This window comes from Schistocerca americana, chromosome 6 (assembly GCF_021461395.2).
Source record: "Schistocerca americana isolate TAMUIC-IGC-003095 chromosome 6, iqSchAmer2.1, whole genome shotgun sequence".
Classification (NCBI taxonomy): domain Eukaryota; kingdom Metazoa; phylum Arthropoda; class Insecta; order Orthoptera; family Acrididae; genus Schistocerca; species Schistocerca americana.
In genome coordinates, this window is record NC_060124.1 from 537,510,027 (window position 1) to 537,532,365 (window position 22,339).

Consider the following 22,339-nt stretch of genomic DNA (forward strand, 5'->3'; position numbering starts at 1 on the left):
ACGCCCATATTCTCCTGAAACTTTTTCTTCCCTTCCTTCTCCGACAACTGCATTCCAGTCTCCGATGACCATTAAATTTTCATCTTCTTTTACGTACTGTATTACCTTTTGCGTATCCTCATATACTATCTCTACCTCTTCATCTTCAGCCTGCGACGTCGGTATGTGTACCTGTATCGTTGTCGGTGTTGGTTTGCCGTGGATTCTGATCAGAATTACCCTGTCAGTGAACCGTTCACAGTAACTCGCTCTCTGCCCTACCGTCCTATTCATAACGAACCTTAATCCCGTTATAACATTTTCTGCTGCTGTTGATATTGCCCAATACTCATCTGACCAAAAATCCTTGTCTTCTCTCCATTTAACTTCACTGACATCTGCTATACCTAGACTGGGCCCTTGCATTACCCTTTTTGGATTTTCTAGCTCCCCTATCACGTTCAAGTTTCTGACATTCTACACCCCACCTCCAGAACCTTATCCTTTTGTTGATTATTCAATATTTTTCTCATGGTCACTTCCCGCTTGGCAGTCGCCTCCCAGAGATCCTAATGGGGGACTACTCCAGAATCTTCTGCCAATGGAGAGATCATCATGACACTTTTTCAGTTACAGACAACATGTCCTGTGGATACACGTTATGTGTCTTCAGTGCAGTGGTTTCCATAGCCTTCCGCATTCTCATGCCGTTGATCATTGCTGATTCTTCCGCCTTTAGGGAGAGTTTCCCACCCCTCGGACCTGTTTGACAAGGCCGTTGGCGGAATGAGTGTGACTTCTTATGCCGGAAGTCTTTGGCCGCCAATACTGATTATTAATCGAAATTTAAGCGGTGGCGGTTTTCAAAGCCGGAACGGATGACGTTTTGATTACTTGTCAAAGACGCTCCCCCTAGATCGCAGTTACTAAGCGTAAAGCCAACCACACGTGTACGACCTCTTAATGGATTGACTAAAGCGGCTTGCACTGTGCACCTCTACCTAATTTACAAGACTTACAGCTAATATCCATACTTGAATGATATTTCTGGTTTTCTTTTCTGGCAACCTTTCATGATTCCGTCATTGCAGTTCGTTTCTATGTGTATCTCACACAAGTCCATGAATGTAAATTTTGAATCATTAGAGCTCACAAAGAGAGGTACCACCAATATTTTTCCCGCACACAATTAGTGGCTGAAACGGGAAAACAGGGGAATAATAGTGATACACAGAATACACTCCACCACTCACCACAGGGTGGCTTACGGAATTTATATGTAGATGCAGAGTAGGTGTTGGTAACCGTTGAAGATTAATCAGTATGATTGAAGTCTATCTCGTAAGATTGCACTGGCACTAGAAACCTCACTCTTTCCTTTGTTGCACAACTCGACGTAATTATGCGACGTGACGAGGAGTGGGGAGATGGGAGATGCGTGGGTGGTAGTATAAGACGATCAAAACATCATTACCGAATCCGAATCCTCAGCAAGCAGCGTGGGAATGACACACTATCGGAATAATCTGAACGTTAGCAACAATTGGGCGTCTCCGCATCGAAAATGGCAGTTCAGAGATAACGAACCGTCAGTGACGGAGTGATCTAACCCACTTGCATAATTTCGTCCCCACAGAGGAGGAACAGCCGCCGGCGGGCATCTATTGTGTTCAGCGCAGTATCTCAGAGAACAATGACGGACGAACGCAGAGGCTGGCTCTGTTGTCGCTGATAACACATGTGAAAACACATGTGAAAATAAGACACACGCCGCCGGCACCGCAATAAACAGTGGGACCTTGAGGCTAGGTCGTAGCGCACGGCAATTACAAGAGGCGTTTGGCCGAAACGCAGGAAGAGCGAAATGACAGACGTCACGTTCAGCTGGCGAAATGACCCCCGCTGGCTTCATAAGGACTCGCACCACGGGAACGCGCCTGTTTCGCCTGGACCTGCGTTCACCAGTGGGGCCACGTCCAGTCCACGGAGGTGCGCCGTTGCTGACGGTCAGCGTCGGAATTCTGAGCAGTAGCACGGGAGATACCACGTTCCATCTCCGGCACATATGTAAGTAGCGACAGTGAAAGGCACGTCTTTTTCTATTTAGGTATCAGTTTTCGAACTGGTCTGAAGCGGACCGCCACAAATTCCTTTCTGATGCCAACATCTTCATCTCAGAGCAGTATTCACCCCATACGTTCTCAATTATTTGTTGAGTGAATTCCGATCTATGTCTTTCCCTGCAGTTTTTACCCTCTACAGCTCCCTCTAGTACCGTGAAAGTTATTCTGTGTTAACATAAGCTCTGTCATCCTGTTCCTTCTTCTTGTCAGTGTTTCCCATACGTTCCTTTCTTCACTGATTCTGCGGCGAACGTCCTCACTCCTTACATAATCAGTCCACCTAATTTTCAACATGCTTCAGTAACACCGCATCTCAAGTACTTCTATTCTCTACTTTCCTGTTTTCCCACAGGCCATGACTCGCTATCATACAATGTTGTGCTCCAAATGTACATTCTCAGAGAAATCTTCCTCAGGTTGAGGGAGGTAGGACGTCAAACGGGCCGACTTGGAGCAGGAGATGCACCACAGGACATTTTAATTTCCGCTGTCTATACTTTTAAAAATAAATTCATAAAACTTTATCAGCATGACTAGGAAGGATTCAGGATTCACGCTCATAGAAGTAGAAGTTCACAAACCTAACAAAATAAATTTTTTTACATGTGAAATCTCATCATTTTTTCGTTTACTATTGCTGCATTGAAAACACTAGAATTTATTTAATTTATGAAAAAATGAATGAGTTGTTACATTTTAAACATCACGTTTACAAAAAACCTCAAATTTTACAGTTGATTATCTCAATTTTTACCACAGTTTTTAATATATTTGGAAAATTCTGGAGTTTCATACACCTGTAAGCATGGTTTATATGCTGTGCAAAATTCGTCAAAGAATCCCTGTTACTTATGAGGAAAAGTTTACCTAGAGCAACAAATGCAGTCAATAGTAAGTGAAAAAATGATGAAATTTCACATGTAAAAAAACTTTATTTTGTTATGTTTTTGAACTTCCACTGCTATGAGTGTGAATCTTGAATCCTTCCTGGATATGCTGACAAAGTTTTATGAATTTATTTGTAAAAATATAGATAGCGGAAATTAAAATGTCCCGTAGTGCCTCTCCTGCTCCAAATCGACCCGTTTGATGTTTTACCCCCCTTAAGGCCTGTGATCGATACTAGTATTCTTTTTCTGGACAGGAAATTCCTTCTTTTCTGTGCTGGTTTAGTTTTTAAACCCATGCTTCGCCCGTCACACTATATTTTGCGTCGAAGGTAGTAGCAAATTTGCTTCACTTGTCTAGTTCATGGTCGGCAATGCTGATGTTAAGTTTATCGTTAATTGTATTTCTGCCACATCTCGTTACTTTCCTCCTTCTTCTATTTATACTCGATCCACATTCTGCACTCATTATACTGTCCTTTTCATTCAACAGGTCTTGTTATTATTCCCCATTTTCACAGAGGACAGCAATGCCATCGGTGAATCTTATCATTAATATTATTTCACCCTCAATTTTAATTCCATATTTGAAGTTCCTTTTATTTCCGCAACTGCTTCTTCGATGTATTGGTCGAACCGTAGGAGCAAAAAACTACAGCCGTGTTTACACTATTTTTGATACAAGTGCTTCCTTCCTCACCTTCTAGTCTTATTTTTTTGTTTAACACTCTTCTGTAAAGGATTCTTGTTAGTATTTTGCTCCCATGACTTACTAAACTGGTAGTTCGATAATTTTCACATCTGTCAGAAAGTGTTTTCTTTGCCATTGGGATTATTATATTCTTCTTGAACTCTGAGGGTATTTCGCCTGTCTCATACACTTTGCTCACCAGATGGAAGAGTTTTGTCGTGGCTGGCTCTCCCAAGGCTATGAGTAGCTCTAACGGGATGTTGTCTATTCCCAGGACCTTGTTGTAGATTTAAGTCTTGCAGAGCTTTGTCAAATTCTTCATGCAGTTCATATCTCCCTTCTCCTCTTCCTCTACGTCTTCTACCCTTTCCATAATATTACCTCAAGTACATCTCTCTTGTACAGACCCTCTACACACTCCTTTCACCTTTCTGGTTCCCCTTCTTTGCTTAGGACTGGTTTTCCATCTGAGCTCTGGATATTCATGCAGGTGGCTCTCTTTTCTCCAAAGGTCTCTTCAATTTTCCTGTAGGGAGTATCTACCTTACCACTAGTGACACATGCTTCTACATCTTTACAATTGTCCTCTAACCATTCGTGCTTAGCCGTTTTGCTCTTCCTGCATTTCATATAATTATTGTCCAAATCTGAAAATTTATAATGCAGTCATAATCTACACAATAAAAAGCACAAACTTTCATTCAATGCTTAACACAATAAAAGAAGTATTAGAATTCGAAAATCTGTATCTGTCTTGAGTTAACGTAGGTCATGGTGCAAACTGCCCATACTGTAATCATCCAGAGTTTTATAATGGCGGCACTCAGCGACTTCCAATAAGTTCTAAACACAATTTCAAACAGTTTCGAAACTTTTTGTCGCTGACGCACTCCCCTCCCTCCCCACACAAAACAATGAAAAGAAAAAAAGTTTATCGCTTATTAAATGTTCACTGTTCATACGGTAAAACTTCGGCATTAAGTATGACGTTTTAATTTAGCACTTTTGAAGAGATTTTACACGCGGAATTTCGATTAAGTAAACGATGTGGGGTTACTGCTCCGGCCGCTGTGGCAGAGCGGTTCTAGGCGCTTCAGTCTGGAACCGCGCGACCACTACTGTAGCAAGTTCGAATCCTGCCTCGGGCATGGACGTGTGTGATGTCCTTAGGTTAGTTAGGTTTAAGTAGTTCTAAGTTCTATGGGACTTATGACCTCAGATGTTAAGTCCCATAGTGCTCAGAGCCATTTGAACCATTTTTGGGTTTACTGCTTACATGAGATCTTTAATTGATCGGAAGTTGCAAGATAACAATAAAAATAAACTCCTTTATCGACAGCAGGCGGCCCTCGAGAAAACTATTTGCTCTAAAAATGTTCTGAAAACCCCACCCTTTCTTTTTTGCTGTCACTGCCACATAGTTCCAGTTATTTTTAGTCGCTGTTTGTTTTTGACTATCGCTTCACCACTCAACAAATTTACCACGAAGTAGGTTCATAAAAAACATCTAACTATCGACAACTATATAAGTTTCCGAGACAGAACACAGAATTCGTTTTTTACGAACGTTGACGACGATGGAACCAGAATAAGAAACGCTGTTGAAAACAGACGCTATGCCAACTCACTTCAAAACTTTGGATGAGAAACCAACTCTCTGCAACATATACACTTCTTTTTACTTTAGGCACAACGACGTTTATGATATGACAAAAATCGTTATCCATTTCGGAAATATATTGATCATCTTCAGATTCCAAATAACGTATGTGGCGTTAGCCGGACAATGCGTTGTGATACTACATGTAAGAGATAGATTTAGTATGACAAAGCCTTCTTTACTAAGTACACCCTATGTCGTACAGAATCTGAAGATGGTTAGTGTATGCCTACCACCGGTAACGGTTGTTATCGTTCTGTGAATAAAATTGTGTCTAAAATAAAAGCAAACACGTAATGCGTGAAAGAGTCTTCTCCATTGACAGCATAATTTTTCAGTCTTGTATTCATAATTTTCTTGATCACATATCATAGACATATTGCAGTTAAGTGGTTTAGAAAATTTAGAATAGGAATAAAAAGTCCAGGGAGAAGAACTAAAACTTTTGAGGTGTGCCAGTGACATTGTAATTTTGTCGGAGACAGCAAAGGACTTGGAAAAACAGTTCAACGAAATGGACAGTATCTTGAAAGGAGGACATAGGATGAACATCAAGAAGCGCAAAACGAGGATAATGGAACGTAGTCAAATTAAATCAGGTGATGCTACAGGAATTAGATTAGGAAATGAGACACTTAAAGTATTAAATGAGTTTCGCTATTTGGGAAACAAAATAACTAATGACGGTCGAAGTAGAGAGGATATAAAATGTAGACTGGCAATGGCAAGCAAAGCGTTTCTGAAGTAGAGAAATTTGTTAACGTCGAGGATAGATTTAAGCGTCAGGAAGCCTTTTCTGAAACTATTTGTAGCCATGTATAGAAGAGAAACAGGACGATAAACAGTTTGGACAAGAAAAGAATAGAAGCTTTTGAAATGTGGTGCTACAGAAGAATGCTGAAGATTAGATGGGTAGATCAGAACGCAAAGGGGGAGAAGAGAAATAGAAATTTTAATTGACCACAATAAATGTTTGATAACGGCCTGATAGGTTACTTTCGTAACAACATATTGGATTTTTAGTTCTGATGACGAGTCAGTGTCGTCGAAACCAGTTCGCTGTAATATATTAATATATCTAGCAAATGCAAGCAAGACACTTGTAAATAAAATAATGTGTTTCAAATATATTTGATAATATTAAATTTTATTGAGTATATCTTCTCAAAAAAATATGTATATATAATGTAACTGAAATACTCTCTTTCAAATTCTAAAGATGGCAGGGGTAAAATATAGGGAGCGAAGGGCTATTTACAATTCGTACAGAAACCAGATGGCAGTTATAAATCCGAGGAGCACGAAAGGGAAGCAGTGATTAAGAAGGGAGTGACACAGGGCTGTAATCTGTTCCGATGTTATTCAATCTGTATATTGAGCAAGCAGTAAAGGAAACAAAAGAAAAATTCGGAGTAGGTATTAAAATCCATCGAGAAAAATAAAAACTTTGAGGTTTGCCGACGACATTGTAAATCTGTCAGAGACAGCAAAGGACTTGGAAGAGCAATTCAACGGAATGGACAGTATCTTGAAAGGAGGATATAAGATGAACATCAACAAAAGCAAAACGAGGATAAGGGTATGTAGCCAAATTAAATCAGGTGACGCTGAGGGAATTAGATTAGGAAATGAAATGATTTTCGCTATTTGGGAAGTAAAATAACTGATTATGGTCGAAGTAGGCAGGAAATAAAATGTAGACTATTAATGACAAGATAAGTGTCTCTGAAGAAGAGAAATTTGTTAACATCGAGTATAGATTTAAGTGCAAGAAAGTCCTTTCTGAAAGTTTTTGTATGGTGTGTAGCCATGTATGGAAGTGAAACATGGACGATAAACGGTGTAGATTAGAATAGAATGGAAGCTTTTCAAATGTGATGCTACAGAAGAATGATGAAGACTCGATGGGTAAATCACGTAACTAATGAGTAGGTGTTGAATAGACTTGGGGAGAAGAGGAATTTGTAGTGCAAACTGACTAAAAGAAGGGATCGGTTGTTAGGACACATTCTGAGACATCAAGGGATGACCAATTTAGCACTGCAGGGAAGCGTGGGGGGTGGGGGTAAAAATCGTAGAGGGAGACCAAGAAATGAATACAGTAAGCAGATTCAGAGAGGTGTAGTTTGCAGTAGTTACTCGGAGATGAAGAGGCTTAAGGCAGAGGATAGAGTAGCATGGAGGGCTGCACCAACCAGTTTTTGGAGTGATGACCACAATAACAACACGGAAAAACAAAATTTTTGTTGTCCATGGGAGCCGTATAGCAATATAGACTGGTGTGCAAAACTTGACGAAAGTAACTGTCACATTATGTTTCACTGCCAAGTAACATACCTCAATTACAGAAAAAGAACTGCTACAGTGAGGTACAGGAGGTAAATGAAAGAAACATGCAATGAGACAAACAGAAATGACACTTTTATTCAAAGACAATAATACACTGAAGTCACCACGGTTAATAATAGTCCCCTGAACATTACAAAAGGCAGGACGTGGTTCTTAACAAGGTGTGTGATCACCACAGAGGGCTGTGCATGCTCCATCTGCGGTGTTCGAAACGGTCGTGCATTGCCATCCATGAACATGCGGTCAGGGGCAAAGGTATTCCTCAAAAGACGCTTTCTGGAAATAAATACAATGTCGTAATAACGACGACAGGTGAGTGTAGTGTTGAAAGATTAGGAGGTCAGTACACCAATGTAACACACTTCCCCACACCACAATACTTGTACCACCAAAACAATCACCTTGGACAGTGTTCCCGAATGCAGGTGCTCCCACCTCTCGTTATGCGACAGTACGTCCAACATTGTCGAACATGATCGTTCTAGTGGTCCAGTTATTGTGGTATAGGGGGGCATAATGTTACATGGGCGTACTGACTTCCAGATCTTGCAGTATGATACAGTCACTGTCAACGTAAAGTATTCGACACTGTGCCACATCACTGACAGATAAGATACAAGGAGTACCATCGCCGATATTCTCGAAGACGAATGTTGCACAGAAAGGAAAGAAGAATCGGATGTGCCCTAAGTAGGTGCAATAGGACCTCTAATATTTTGCGTATTACTCTCGTGGCACTGCTACCTGGTAACAAGTGCTGTATCTGTTAATGCTCATTCTGTCCACAACGCACAGTCAGGATAGATAAGATACTATTAGTACAGATTCTCTTTAGTGGAAATGGCTTAGAATATTTAATGACTCCAGGACACATATTCTGAAGAATAGTGTACAAAGGATGACCTGGGATGAAATTTGTAATGAGACAAATACTGACATAAACTTTAATTCATTCGTTGATAAATTCATATCATTATTTGAAAATAGCTTTCCTCATACACTAATCAGAAATAACATTAAGCAAAAAACCTTGCACCACCATAGAGCTTTATAGCATACTGTGAAAGAAAAAGGTAAATTACCTGTTTGATGAACAAGTAAAGGTCATACAGTAGTTGCACACTACAAAAACTGCTCATAATTCTTAAGAGAGATTATTAAAAAGTCAAGGAACATGCACATTAAGTCATCAATCAGTAGATCCGACAACAGATTTAAATCTGTATGTAACATAGTGAAACAAGAGGCAGGAGAACAGGTCACAGAACCGGATAATGTCACTACTGAACTGGTGGGAGGGCTATAAATGATGAGTCACAGGTAGCAAATATATTTAATAATCATTTCTTAAATACAGTAGAAGTGATAGGGACAAAAAGTTCAAGAGAAAAGTCACAGCAGTATGTTGAAAACGTAACTCTCATAAAATTCAATCATATGGATGTCCCACCCACTGCTCCTTCTGAAATTAAGAAACTTACATATTTTCTTAAAAATAAAAGCTTATGTGGATTTAAAGGTCTTTCCAACAGGTCACTAAAGACTTGTTCCCGTATAATAAGTTTTTTTTCCGAAATATGTAATACATCATTAACTCAGGGAGTTTTTCCACACAAACTGAATTACGTCATTGTTAAACCCCTCGATAAGAAGATGATAGCAGAGATGTAAATAACAACCGCTGCCTTTTACTACTGATACCATTTTCCAGAGTTTTTGATAAGATGATGTACTCTAATATTTCACCAGAGCAACAATAATATCATCAGTAAGTCATAGTCAGGATTACTGAAGATTTGCTCAAATGAGAATACAATTTACACATTCACTCACCATATTTTATAAACATTAAATAACGAAGTAGCACTACTTGGTATTTTTGTGACCTATATAAGGCATATCACTGCGTGAATCACAATACTATTTTCATAGATAAAATAAGGTTTTATGGAATTGAGGGTTGTTGTTGTTGCTGTTGTGGTCTTCAGTCCTGAGACTGGTTTGATGCAGCTCTCCATGCTACTCTATCCTGTGCAAGCTTCTTCATCTCCCAGTACCTACTGCAACCTACATCCTTCTGAATCTGCTTAGTGTATTGATCTCTTGGTCTCCCTCTACGATTTTTACCCTCCACGCTGCCCTCCAATGCTAAATTTGTGATCCCTTGATGCCTCAAAACATGTCCTACCAACCGATCCCTTCTTCTAGTCAAGTTGTGCCACAAACTTCTCTTCTCCCCAATCCTATTCAATACCTCCTCATTAGTTACGTGATCTACCCACCTTATCTTCAGCATTCTTCTGTAGCACCACATTTCGAAAGCTTCTATTCTCTTCTTGTCCAAACTGGTTATCGTCCATGTTTCACTTAGCCAACCAATAGATACTTTCAAATCCTACCAAAAGAATGTCGTACTTAATAATTCTATAATTTTAATTAGCATCGATTCTTCCGACTGGGGAGAATCCCACAAGGCTCAGTCTTAAGTACACTATTATTTCTGATATAAATGACGTTCCGTCTTATACACAACAAGTAGAATTAGTTCTTTTTGCAGATGATAATGTCATCATTTTCATCATACCAAAGGTACACACGATAGTAGAAGAAATGGTAAATAATATTCTTAACAGTATTATTAAACGGTTTTCCGCAAATGGTCTCATCTTACTTTCAAAAAGACCTAACATATTTGGTTCTGCTCATCTATAGGTACTACACCAATGGTAGGTGTTCTACATGATGAGGGAATAATAATAAATATGTGGAAACATCACACATTCTGGGTGTCAATACTGATGAGAATTTAAAGAGAAAGAAAAGATGCATTTGGAGTACTCAACTTATTTCAGCCACATTTTCGCTTCAAATCGTTGCAAAACTTGGGAAGAAACATATAGATAAGTTGAGATTTTTATATATTTTCATTCAGTAACTTCATGTGGAATAATGCTCTATGGTACCTCATCTTTAAGAAATAAAATATTAATTTCTCAGAAACGTGCTGTAAGAATCATCTTGCAGACACCTTTTTAAGGAGTTAGGCATTTTGACTACTACCTCACTGAATATTTATCGCCTTACGAAGTTTGTTTCAAATAACACACTACAGTCAAAAGGAGCAATGACGTACATAATTACGACACCAAATGCAAAAAGGCAGTTATTATTCCACATTAAATTTGTCGTTCGCACAAAAAGAGGTGCACAATGCTGCCGCAAAAGCGTTTGCTCATCCATCCAATGATATAAAATTTCTGACACACGAAAAAAAGTCATATCTGAAAACAACCTGAGAAAGTTTTTTCATGACAACTCGTTCTATTTTGTAGGAGAATTTCTATTTTTGTAATGTGCAAAAGGTTATGAGCAGGGATTACAAATTCGCATATGTATTAAACAAACCACTTGTAAATGGTGAGCACGTAGTCACTTATTACGAGTAATCTTACAAAAGGTCCACAGAGCGTGAAACTAACAGAGTAGAGGACTTGTTAGACAGAATCAGCAGCACTGTCAGATGATTGGTTCACAGACGACGCAGTTTTCTGCAGGCAAGTACTAGTATTGTCGTTGGCTGATGGTTCGGAGATGCTGAGAGACTTGTAAAAATATTCTATTTAGTGTAGTGAATGCCACAATCTTTAAATGTGGACAGATGTAACACAACACCTTTAACAAGAGTATTGGAGAACATAGTGTAAGTGTTTACGGTTTAATGCTAACAAGTGGAACCCGCCTAGCTCGCTCCCTGATATATTCGAAATTTCGCGTGACGAAAGGGGGGTGAAAATAAAGGGACATCTGTATCGGCTTAGGTGCCAACACTCAACAGGTTTTCTAGAAAATGACGGCCAGACTTTCGACGTGTTGCCCATCAGTCCACTAGGTCATCGCATGACCTAGTGAGTTGGTGGCGCAGTGGCTACGAACACGTTTTCTAAATTGCCCATCCCGTGTTCAAATCCAATGTTATGTTTTGTATTTCTTTTTTTGACGCGAAAGTATGTCACATCAGTATTTTTTATGACATCGTGAAATCCAATGGAACTACTGACAAAAGAAATAAAATAGATTTTATCGTTGATTGTACATAACCTTATACAATCAACGGTAATCGAAAATTAAAAACATAAAAATACTAGTATTTCAAGTTTTGCTTTTTGATTTTTACTTTTTTTGCTTCAAAACAACCAGTACATTCATAAAAACATTCAGAGCATAAAATTGGGCGCACCACGAGCAACGTGCAAAGGCACAGTCACATTTTTTTATGTGAATATCATTAGGAAAACAGCCTAGCAATGTGGTAACAGTTTCGCGATAAACCAAGCATGTCGAAGCATTTTCTCGGACGCTGGAGCCTGCAAATGATTATGGCCCAAAGTGTGTGCTTCAATTGCATCGCTTTTACTTGTGATGTCCTTTTGATGCGCGGTGAGAGTAGAGTACCCGCGAGTGTTGTTCTTCACTTGTCATTAAAAGTATGCGTCGCAAAGCTTACATAACGGCATGTACTTCGGCGGAATTAGTTTTAATGAACATGTCGGTGTTCTGATTTCATCGGCATGCAGAGCGTCGTGTAAGTATGAATCGTTTTGCCTACCGCACGAGTCAATAATGTACAGAAATGGTGCCATTTTCACGAAAGAAAATGCAAAGAGATTATGGTCGTACGTAAAGAACAACACCGGAAAGACACAATCAACATCTTCAGTGCGCGATAACAGTGGTGATGTTATTGATGACAGCGCTACTAACGCAGGGATACTAAATAGGGCTTACCGAAATTCCTTCAACAAAGAAGACAAAGTAATTATTTCTGAATTCGAACCAAGAGCAACTGCCAACATTGTAACTTAGAAACTGATATCCTCGGCGTTGCGAAGCAGCTTAAATCACTTAATAAAGTTAAGGCCTCCGGTCCTGATCGTATCCCACTCAGGTCCCTCTCAGAGTACTCTGATACAATTGCTCCATATTTAGTACAATCAAAATACAACCGATAGCTCGTTGAAACATCCATACCTAAAGACTGGAAAGTTGCACAGGTCACGTCAATACCCAGGAAAGAAGGAGTAATACGCTAAATTACAGACCCACATCTCTAACGTCGATTTGTATTAGGAATTTGCAACATATACTGTGTTCGAAGAAAACGATTTATTAATAAACAGACAACAATGATTCAGAAAACATGGTTCTTGTGAAACACAACTAGTTTTCTATTCTCACGGGCCGGCGGCTGTGGCCGAGCGGTTCTAGGCGCTTCAGTCCGGAACCGCCCTACTGCTACGGTCGCAGGTTCGAATGCTGCTTCAGGCATGGATGTGTGTGATGTCCTTAGGTTAGTTAGGCTTAAGTAGTTCTGAGTCTAGGGGACTGCTGACCTCATATGTTAAGTGCCATAGTGCTCAGAGCCATTTGAACCATTTTTTAATCCCACGAAGTAATGATTGCTGTTAACTGTGGATATCAATTTCCTTCCATATTTTTAGATTTCCAGAAGGCTTTTGTCACCGTACCTCAGAAGCTACTTCTAATCAAATTGCATGCCCAAGCAGTATCGTTTCAGTTGTGCGAAGGTGGTTAACCCTTATTGACAAAATCTGTTTTTAATAAGGTTTCAAATCCTTATTTCTTTCGCCGTTACTTCCATTGTAATTCACGATAAAATGTTAATGTGATACGCGGTGTGATCAAAAATTAACACGGAGCGCGGTGGCGTAGTGGTTAGCGCACGTAACTTGCATTCGGGAGGACGACGATTCAAATACGCCTGCGGCCACCTTCATTTAGGTTTACCGCGATTAACGCTCAATCGCTGCAGACAAATGACGGGATTGTTCCTTTGAAAGGGCACGGCCGACTTCGTTCCCCATACTTCCCTACTCCGATGGAAGTTCCAAGCGGCTTTTCGCGGATGATGCTGTTGTATACAGAGAAGTTGCAGCCTTAGAAAATTGCAGCGAAATGCAGGAAGATCTGCAGCGGATAGGCACTTGGTGCAGGGAGTGGCAATTGACCCTTAACATAGACAAATGTAATGTATTGCAAATACATATTGTATGATTATATGATAGTGGAACAAACACTAGCAGCAGTTACTTCTGTAAAATATCTGGGAGTATGCGTACGGAACGATTTGAAGTGGAATGATCATTTAAAATTAATTGTTGGTAAGGCGGGTGCCAGGTTGAGATTCATTGGGAGAGTTCTTAGAAAATGTAACCCATCAACAAAGGTGGTGGCTTACAAACCACTCGTTCGACCTATACTTGAGTATTGCTCATCAGTGTGGGATCTGTACCAGATCGGGTTGACAGAGGAGATAGAGAAGATCCAAAGAAGAGCGGCGCGTTTCGTCACAAGGTTATTTGGTAAGCGTGATAGCGTTACGGAGATGTGTAGCAAGCTCAAGTGGCAGACTCTGCAAGAGAGGCGATGTGCATCGCGGTGTAGCTTGCTGTCCAGGTTTCGAGAGGGTGCATTTCTGGATGAGGTATCGAACATATTGCTTTCCCCTACTTATACCTCCCGAGGAGATCAGGAATGTAAAATTAGAGAGATTCGAGCGCACGGAGGCTTTCCGGCAGTCGTTCTTCCCGCGAACCATACGCGACTGGAACAGGAAAGGGAGGTAATGACAGTGGCACGTAAAGTGCCCTCCGCCACACACCGTTGGGTGGCTTGCGGAGTATAAATGTAGATGTAGATGGGACCGATGGCCTCGATGTTTGGTCCCCTCCCCCGAATCAGCCAACCAACGGAAAAGTAACGGGAGTTTTTTTTATTTTGGCGGCTGTGTACAACGGATTTTTAATTTTTTTTGTATTGTTGTTGCTCGCGCTCCTGATGTATGTTTCCATTTTCATCTGATATGACTATTTAGTTTTAAATGACAGCCGGCCGCGGTGGTCTAGCGGTTCTGGCGCTGCAGTCCGGAACCGCGGGACTGCTACGGTCGCAGGTTCGAATCCTGCCTCGGGCATGGGTGTGTGTGATGTCCTTAGGTTAGTTAGGTTTAAGTAGTTCTAAGTTCTAGGGGACTTATGACCTAAGATGTTGAGTCCCATAGTGCTCAGAGCCATTTGAACCATTTTTTTTAAATGACATTCGAGAAGGTTATATGTGTTTCTGAGTGCCCGATGAAATTTTGGTTTCGGAAAAGATGGATCAAAGAATGTGCATTAAATTTTGCTTCAACTGTGGAATAAAGAGAAGCACCGCAGTTGAAATGTTGACTGTGGCTTTTTGCAACCCTACTACGAATAAAACAAGAGACTGCGGGTGGTGTAAATGTTTCAAAGAGCTTCGAGAAGACTTCGAAGGCGATGACCACCTTGGACGCCCTAGCGCATCAATTACTGGCGCCAGTGTGAAAGGAGTCACCAGATACGTTGCTGATGATGTCAGCATATCCTTTTGCTAACGTCAATCATTTTTTCTTTCGGATGTTTTGAGCATGAAATGTGAGGCAGCAAAGTCTGTTCCGAAATTCTTGAATTTCGACCAACAACGACGTCGCGTAGACATCGCTCAGAAACTGTTGAATGAAGTCGACAACGATCCAGAACTTGTAAAGAAGATTGTAACAGGTGACGAAACATTTGTATAAGGGTCGAATCCAAGGACCAGTCGTCCCAGTGGAAACTGCCTGAAAAGCCAAAACCGAAAGAAAATTCGCCAAGTTCGATTACGTTTGAAGGTTCTTTTCACTGCTTTTACGATTTCAACGGAACAGTGTATTATGAGTGCCTGCCTTATGACCGTACGATCAATAAAGAACACTACCGGGAAGTTACGTGCCGTTTGAGTGCAGCAGTCCGAAGAAACCGACCGGAATTGTGGCAAAACCACTCGTGGAAAGAGCATCACGACAATGCTCACACCTCAATGCATTTAGTGATGTTTTGGTATAAAAACGAAACCGTTATGTTGCCTCAGCCACCGTATTCACCGGACATAGTCACCTGCGACTTCTTTCTATCCCCGAAGCTGAAGAGAACCATGAAAGGACATCTCATCGTCGATGAGATAGATGGCTTGAATAAAATGTAGTTGCAACGCGGTTGTAATTCATACAGACTTTATTGACAGACTTTCACCGTATCACACACCCTCAACATAATAGCCCCACATCTCGATCACCTTCCCGCACCCAGATGGAGGGCGCCGTTCAAAATGGTTCAAATGGCTCTGACCACTATGGGACTTAACTGCTGAGGTCATGAGTCCCCTAGAACTTAGAACTACTGAAACCTAACTAACCTAAGGACATCACACACATCCATGCCCGAGGCAGGATTCGAACCTGCGAGTGTAGCGGTCGTGCGGTTCCAGACAGTAGTGCCTAGAACCGCTCGGCCACTCATGGCCGGCAATCGAGGGCGCCGTACACCGTTTTATTTATATAAATGATATGCCCTCTAGTATTAAGGGTAATTATAAAATATTTATGTTTGCTGATGACACTAGCTTGGTAGTAAAAGATGTTGTGTGCAACAATGGCTCGGTTCCAAATAGTGCAGTTCATCACATACGTTCATGGTTCGTAGAAAATAAACTAGCGCTAAATCACAGAATCACAGTAAGACTCAGTTTTTACAGTTTCTAACGCACAATTCAACAAAATCTAACGTTTTAATTTCACAGAATTGGCGTACGATTGGTGAAACTAAACAGTTCGAAATTCTAGGTGTTCAGACAGAAAACCGTCGTGGAAAGCCCACGGCTTAATGGTGCCATTTTTACTATTCTAGCGGTATCTGAAATGAGTGATCGTTCGACACGAAAATTACTCTACTTTGCTTATTTTCGTTCGCTTATGTCGCATGGTATTATGTTTTGGGGTAACTATTCCCATTCTAAAAGGATATTTTTGGCTCAGAAACGAGCGGTTCGGGCAACAAGTGGTGTAACCTCTTGTCGACCCCTGTTCATTAGTCAGGGTATTCTAACATTAGCCTCTCAATACATAAATTCTTTACTTCCGTTTCTTGTTAACAATATCAGCTTATTCCCAAGAATAAGCAGCTTTCACTCAGTTAATACTCGGCAGAAATCCAATCTGCTTTTGGATCGCACTTCCTTAACTCTTGCGCAGAAAGGTGTGCAGTATACTGCTGCATCCATTTTTAGTACCACAAGAATTCAAAAATCTTAGCAGTAATCCACGCGCTTTCAAATCGAAACTAAAGAGTTTCCTCATGGGTCACTCCTTCTATTCTGTTGAGGAGTACCTTGAAAAATTAAGATGACTCTTATGTTACATTGTTGATTGCGTTTACTTAAACTTATGGCTTGACTTTTTTTGGGTTCATAAGCATTTTATTTTATCTGTTATTACTTTCATGTTGTAATTTCATGTACTGACATGTTCCCTGACCTTGGAGATTTGCTCCCCAATTTGGTACTACGGAACTAGACGTGTAAGAAAAAAAAAAGTTCAGCGAATGTCTCTCAAGGACCATCCTGTGGCACGGATTATGTTTTCCCTTGTGTTGTAACACTTGCCACGAAGCGATTCCTTCATTTAGAGAACAGGTCGTAATCTCACGAACTCATATTGGACGAATGTGGTGGATGTTCCAGCATCTCCCACCCCCACACGTACGCATGAGCTCCTGCACGGCGTTCGCCATGTGGCACAGTGCATTGTCATGAAGGAGGACGGGATGCAGTGGCGGAAGGGAAGATTGTTGCGCGCTCCGACCACATACCCCTTCAGTCTTGGTCCACGCATGTTGTTCGTGTTTCCTAAACATACTCTTAGGGCGCTGGAAGTGGCTTCGTGCACTTTCAGACAATACACAATGCCACTGACTCAAACGCAACCGTCGCCGCTCACTGAACTACTTCAAATGACCTTCTGCTGTCAGTAACAGACAGCAGACATGACATGTGACGCACATCCTTCATGTTATGGCAGTGTTGCCACTACTTTTTATTCAATCCAAGTAAAAAGAGAATCGCTGAATGAACTGAGCGCCATACCGAATAGTGAGTTCCAGAAGTTCTTTCAAGATTGAAAAAAGCCCTCTCACAAGTGTAGTATATGTGAGGGGGGATTACTTTGATGAAGACAGTGTTGATTTTTATGAATAAATAAAGATTTTTTAAGGGGAAAAAGTTCCTGTTACTTTTTGATCACACCGCGACAATAAAAGAAAACAAACATCACATTCGATTTGCACACGAGAATACTGACTGTACGTGGTCATCTCACTTGATGTAGTTTCTGGCAAGGGGTAACCCGTCATAGAGCGCTCTCTAACACAGTCGAAACTTGGCAGGCTAATAGAAGGGTCAAAATAGATGGCCACCTATCTTGGCTCATGTGCCAAAACCAAAACGCAATAAGTTCATAGCAAATGACGAAGTTTCGGCACGACTTCAGTCCCCCCCCCCTCCCCGGGGAAAAATTTCGAAACTGTGCTCTTGGATTGGATTGGATTGTTTGGGCGGAAGAGACCAAACAGCGAGGTCATCGGTCTCATCGGATTAGGGAAGGATGGGGAAGGACGTCGGCCGTGCCGTTTCAAAGGAACCATCCCAGCATTTGCCTGGAGCGATTTAGGGAAATCACGGAAAACCTAAATCAGGATGGCCGGACGTGGGATTGAACCGTCGTCCTCCCGAGTGCGAGTCCAGTGTGCTACCACTGCGCCACCTCGCTCGGTGTGCTCTTGACCACTGCGCTACCAGTGCACTTAGTTTTCCGTCGCGCGAGTAGCGTGCTGAAGTCGCGTGGAAACTTATCAGAAGTTATTGCGTTTTGCATTTATTTTCAACCTTCTATCACCCAGCGAAGTTTCGGCTGTGTTAGAGAGCGGCCTACGACAGGTTATCCCTTCTAAGAAACTACATGGAATGAGAAGACCACGTAAAGTCAGTATCAGGGAATGCGAATGGAAGACTTGGTTTCTGTTGCAAAGGTCTTGTGCCAGAGCGGCGCTTCTGTATAGGACATCGCATGCAAGATGGCAGTGTTACCAACTCTATGATACTGCTCCAGCATTTTGAGGTCTTACTAAGAAGCCATGACAACAGACCTCGAACAAATTCAGATAGACACTGCTTACTATTGTTAACAGGTCTGCGTAGCCCATGCGAAAGTGTAACAGAAGTCCACGGGGACCTCAGATAGGGACCTTTGGAAGAAATACGATGCAGTTCTCGTGAGAGATTCTATGTTTGAAGAGGACTGTGAGACCATTGTGGCGCCACCAACGTATGTCTCACATAGGAATCGTGAGAATGAGATAGGGAAGTGGGATGGAAAACAAAGTCGATATTACTGTTCCGGACGTACCACTCTGTAATGGCCCGGCTGAGTGATGAGCCAGTGGGGCCCAGCGACGGACCAATGATTACATTTAATTCCGACATTTCTCCGTCGTCGACGAGAGGCAGACTGTTCTGCTATACACAAGAAATACAATTACGATTTATGGATACAATGCGACGCTGTCTGTGTTTAATTAATAGCTCACTGTTAATGTTTCTTTCTATCTGCTAATCTTTCCAGTCAAGATCAATTTCACACTTACTCTGCTCTGTGTACGTACGTATTTTTCTTACTTTCGCACCGCCGCTATAGTTGTTACAAATTATACTTTTTGGAGATTCGCATGAACCCTCTGCCAGGCATTTACGTGTGACTGCTGTCCACGAGATTTTTCCTTTCGCTTTGCGCATTTTATTTCCTGAATGATGAAGCTGTGTAACGACACAAATGAGTAAAACGTTGCTCGAACAGTCCACGGGTATATTGCCGGTTCATAGTGTCCAATGGGCGCGGACGGCGAAGAGAGCGGCCCGCGGGGGGAGGGGATTTAAATCGGCCGCTCGCCCTCAGGAGCTCAGTTCGTCAGAGCACCTGACGATGGCGACGATATTGCGCCCATTGGACACTATGAACCGGCAGTATACCCGTGGACTGTTCGAGCAACAAATACGCCGGGAGAAACTGAAGAATCACGAGTAAAAGGTTGACATGAGATATTTCTTATTATAGTTATCACAGAAGATGGATAACGAACTTTCAGGCAAAGAGTCGTGCGATACAAAATGCTTTCTTTTCTATACCCAGCGGAAAAAAAGTCCTGTAGCCGGCCAGTGTGGCCGAGCGGTTCTGGGCGCTACAGTCTGGAACCGCGCGACCGCTACGGTCGCAGGTTCGAATCCTGCCTCCGGCATGGATGTGTGTGATGTCCTTAGGTTAGTTAGGTTTAAGTAGTTCTAAGTTCTAGGGGACTGATGACCTCAGATGTTATGTCCCATAGTGCTCAGAGCCATTAAAAGTCCTGTACACATCATAACAACAAAACTGCTAAACCAGTGCTATGTTCCACATTTTATATAAACAAGCTATAGACAAAGAACAAATGTTTTAACAATTTCCGGACAAGAATTTTGAGAAAGGAAGATGGTCAAATTAGTAACAGATAAAGAGCATATTTAATTTTATATTTATTGTTTTGTTTCATTCAACATACACTTACACTATGCCACGCATTGGCAAATGTAAATAGCTTGCCTAAGTTTTGTGTCATTTCCTCATACCAGAATAGTCCTTCTGTGCAGCAAGTATTGCTTTCTTTGTGTGTGCTTGTAATACAACATGAAGACAATAGCAATTCGTCGCATTACCTGTGATTCATACAAGTTGAAATGAAATGGCTCTGAGCACTATGGGACTCAACTGCTGAGGTCATTAGTCCCCTAGAACTTAGAACTAGTTAAACCTAACTAACCTAAGGACATCACAAACATCCATGCCCGAGGCAGGATTCGAACCTGCGACCGTAGCGGTCTTGCGGTTCCAGACTGCAGCGCCTTTAACCGCACGGCCACTTCGGCCGGCGATTCATACAAGTCTTCACAACCAACTATACATACTAGCCTATGTGTTTTGCGAAGCACATCGGCTTGTTCATGAAATAAACAACACCCAGAACTAATAAGTCAGTCATAAAAAGACTTTGACTTCAAAGTAAATGTCACCAGAGCACAATGAAGGCAAATTATTTACTTGCTTCGCTATACTCCCTGGACTGATTTTTAACACCACTGTTTTACAGTCGAGTAAAGAGAATATCTAAAGTTAAATCACTGAAATGTTCTGAAGTCCACTTTCGAGATTGTGGTTTAGACAGGTTCTTTTCTTCAGCATTGCAATCAATTGTGTCATGTTTTCTGTCTTTTCACGTCACTTAAACTTCGTGTGCAGTGTTCTCACGTTTTCCTAAGCATCACTATTCTGCGAGATACTTTGTTCGGAACGCTTGCATCATATGTCGCACGACTGACATCGGATTTTCACAAAGTATTGGTGGATCTCATTCATTTGCTGAAACCAAAAGAGATCAGTCCATCAGCTATATTTACTAGCCACCACAACAACATAAAGATACATGAAGAGCAATGTGTATCCATGTTGCCAGTTTAGTAGACTGTTTTACCTCAGAAACTGTTGGTGTATTCCGAGCAGTTTGTCTTCTCTGACTGGTATCTGTAGTGTTGGCAGAAGAGCCAACACTGTTTTTCTAGAGGAGGCCGAAATGCACGCGTTTAATTACACGCTGACTGGCGTGAGGTCTGGAACAGGACAATATCTTGAGAATTGCAAATAAAGTACGTAGTTGATATAATAGTTAACTTTAATCCACAATTGTAGAACATCTCTCGTTACGGTACATGCTTCATAATATTAATTATCAATTGAATACGGCGCCTTGCTAGGTCGTGCCAAATGTAGCTGAAGGCTATGCTAACTATCGTCTCGGCAAATGAGAGCATAGTTGTCAGTGAACCATTGCTATGAACGTCGGCTGTACCACTGGGGCGAGTGCCAGTAAGTCTCTCTAGACCTGCCGTATGGTGGCGCTCGGTCTGCTATCACTGACAGTGGCGACACGCTGGTCCTGCGTATACTAATGGACCGCGGCCGATTTAAAGGCTACCACCTAGCAAGTGTGGTGTCTGGCGGTGACACCACAGTATCCAGTTGCAGTTTTACAAGAATACTGAAAAGAATAGGTACAGCGTCATCTTTCAGCAGTTGTACATCAGCTCATGATCGAGACATGCAGACGTCTTTAGAAAAATCATTGCTTTAAATGACGCCACATTTAGACGGAGTCCCGTCGCACTGCATGCATCCATTTCTTTAGAAGTTCTGGGTGAGCGTGGGGAAACATGAAAAGATTTTAGGTGTCTTTGTAACTGCATTTGCCTTTTGCAAACATAATTTTCTTTCAATTATATTAAAGCATACGTAGGTTACATGTGAAATTGAGTGCCGCTTCCTGTCGGCCATCGATTATTGCATCCATATTTTTACTATCTGGGCAGCAAAATAACTGATGACGGTCGAATTTGGGAGGATATCAAGTATACACTGACAAGCCAGAACATTATGCCCACTACCCACCGTGACGTTGGATGCCGCCTAGTGGCGTTTCGGACACGTGACGCTGCAACGAAAGTATGTAAGTGGAGCAGACACGAACGCGGGATCACCCTAGCGAAGATATGGCCTTCAGATGGGAAAATCCGTAGAGATACGCGGCTTTGACAAAGGGCAGATCATTACCACGCAGAGCCTGTGAACGAGTACGTCGACAACGTCACAGCTAGTCGAATG

The 22,339-nt window shown here is 41.5% G+C and overlaps 1 protein-coding gene across 1 annotated transcript in view; it reads left to right on the plus strand.

Annotated features, from left to right (window-relative positions):
* Positions 1-1,930: 1,930 nt before the first annotated feature.
* Positions 1,931-22,339, plus strand: part of LOC124619635 — a 50,446-nt gene continuing 30,037 nt past the window's right edge. Inside the window, exon 1 of the mRNA XM_047146149.1 lies at positions 1,931-2,046. The gene's annotated coding sequence lies outside the window, so the exon portion shown is untranslated. The remainder of the gene's footprint in view (positions 2,047-22,339) is intronic.